General features: G+C 36.4%; 1 non-coding gene across 1 annotated transcript; it reads left to right on the forward strand.

The window, feature by feature from the left end:
- The first annotated feature begins 1,585 nt into the window (after positions 1-1,585).
- On the forward strand, positions 1,586-1,688 carry LOC132501109 (U6 spliceosomal RNA). Its single transcript, XR_009534149.1, has one exon. It is a non-coding gene; the product is annotated as a U6 spliceosomal RNA (small nuclear RNA).
- The last annotated feature ends 991 nt before the right edge of the window (positions 1,689-2,679 follow it).

A 2,679-nucleotide genomic window follows, 5' to 3' on the forward strand; every position in this document is an offset into this window, starting at 1 on the left:
CTGAACCTCAATTTTCTTATCTGTAAATCAGGAACAGTGTAGTTATACATATCTCGGAGTGTTCTTGAGCAGAATAAATCAGATATAATAGCAAATTGGCCAAAAAAGCTTTTGCACATGCATAGTTGTCAATAAATCTTAACTTCTTTGCATTTAATCCAAGAGGGAAACATCCTCATTAACATTATATTAAGTCAACACTAGAACATTGGTTATATGTGTGCAAAGTTTAGTTTTGTGCTGGAGAAGATGATTATTTATATTTTGCTGTTGTGAGATTAGTTTAAATAAGAAGTAAAAATGTTCCCTTTTCACCCAAAGGCTACTTGTTTGAATTAATGTGCAGACTTGGTAAGCAGAGTGGTGAGGAAAACACTGCAACAGAGGCAAAGGCTAAGAAATCAGTCAATTCTCATTATGGCCAAGCCAATACCAGGAGCACTTATACTTCTCAGAGAAACACTGAGCTTGATCAGCTATGGTTGCTAGCCAAGGGTAAGGTGAGTGGTCAGAAAAATAATGTAAATAAGAGTAAAGAATACAGGAACTAAGGTTTAATGACATTTTAAAAACTTTGTGTCTAGTGCTGATCTAGCTGGTTCAAATGCATTATTTTGTTTAATCTTCCTAAAAACCCCATGAGGTAGATAACATCAGTAGTATCTTATAGATGAGGAAACTAAGCTCACAGAGTATTTACAGTTCTAGAGAACAGCCTAGAATTGATAGTATTGGGAGTCCATATTATTTAAAGACAGAGATAATTGGGGCAATGAAGATTATCTGGTAACAAATGGATTTCATCTCATGACATAACTAATTTTTTGGTAGGGCTGTGTTAAGAAAGATTCTGAGGCTCTATTTGCACTGGGAGGTATAGAGTGTCTTGATCAATTAGCAATGTCTGCCTTGGGCTTTGGAAAAGTGGTGGTGGCATGTAAGGCAGAGATTTGCCATCTTTGATCTAGTCTCCTCATTTTACAGGCTTTGTCATTTTATATCATGACTAAGAAGTTACTATAGTTACAATTTATAGTGTGAAGTACTGCCTGAACCTGCTTTTAATCCTGAAGTCACTGATGCTTAGAGCAAGGCTGTTTCACTGACCAGGCAATTGAACAACCAAAAAAAGTAATATAAAACAAAAAGGAATAAATGTATTGGCATTTCAAGCATTAATAGGAAAAGTATTAGAGCTTAGAGGGTTCTTTCTAAGATAAATAAAATCAAAATGTAGAGAGTGCTTCAGACTTTAGTATGCATCAATAGCCCCTAGAAGGCTTTAAAAACACAGATTGCTGGACCCAACCTGCAGAATTTCTGATTCATAAGTTTCTGGGGTGTGGCCTGAGAGTCTGCATTTCTAGCAAGTTCTCCAATGATGCTCCGGTATGGGACTATGCTTTGAGGGATTCCTATTAGTAACTTTTCCTTGACCATTGATCTGATTCCTCTTAAAATAAAATTAGTTATTCAAACATGTATTTTATTTTATTTTTTATAACTCTGGGAAACTCAGCCTACCACCCACATGGGATTTGTTAATAAGTTCTGAAAATCTTCTCAAAAATTTAAGACTTAGTGGTTGTTTCAGCAGCATGTATACTAAAATTGAAACAATACAGAGAAGACTCGCATGGCCCCTTCACAAGGATGACATGTGAATTCATGAAGCTTTCCATATTTTTTGGAATCTCTTGTGTGCTGTTGGTAGGAATGAAAAGTGATACAGCCACTATGGAAAACAGTGGAGATTCCTCAAAAATTAAAAATAGAAATACCATATGATCCAGGAATCCCATTTCTGGGTGTATAGCCAAGAGAATTCAACATAGGATCTCAAAGAGTTATTTGCATGCTCAAGTTCATTGCAGCATTACTCACAATATCTAAGAGGTAGAAGCAACCCAAATATCCATGGACAGATGAATGGATAAAGAAAATGTGGTATATACATGCAATGGAATATTATTCAGCTTGAAAAAAAAAAAGGAAATCCTGTCACATGTTGCAACATGGATAAACCTTGAGGACATTATGCTACGTGAAATAAGCCAGTCACCCAGAGATAAATACTGTATGATTCCACTTACATGAGGTATCTAAAGTAGTCAAACTCACAGAAACAGAATAAAATGGTCGTTGCCAGGGGCTGAGAGAGGGGGAAATAGGGAATTGGCGTGCAATTGGCATAGAGTTTCAGTTCGCAAGCTGAAGCTCTAGAGAAGGCAATGTGAATATACTTAACACTACTGAACTGTACTCTTAAAAATAGTTAAGATGGTAAATTTTATATGTGTTTTTTACCATGATTAAAGAAAAATTGCTAATTTAAAGATAACAGTAATCCTTGGTTGGTGAGGCATCTAGAGAGAAGTGGAGAAGTAGCTCTTTTGTGGCTACTCAAATGTGAGCTGGGGACTTATCCTGGTTCCAATGTTAGCAAGATTTCCCCTACCTGTGGGCCTATGGATTCCTAACCTCTCATATAAGACTCCTTAAAGCACTCATGCTTGGGTCCAATCCAGAGATTCTAATTTGGTCTGTAATGTGACCTGGATGGTAGGATTTTTTAAAGATTCCCAGATGGTTTGAATTGTAGCCAGAGCTACAAAGCCTTGTTTGGATCAGTGATTCATAAATTATGAAAGGTTAAAAAGATTCTCTTTGGGGTTTGTC

Source organism: Mesoplodon densirostris, chromosome 13, assembly GCF_025265405.1.
Source record: "Mesoplodon densirostris isolate mMesDen1 chromosome 13, mMesDen1 primary haplotype, whole genome shotgun sequence".
Taxonomy (NCBI): Eukaryota; Metazoa; Chordata; class Mammalia; order Artiodactyla; family Ziphiidae; genus Mesoplodon; species Mesoplodon densirostris.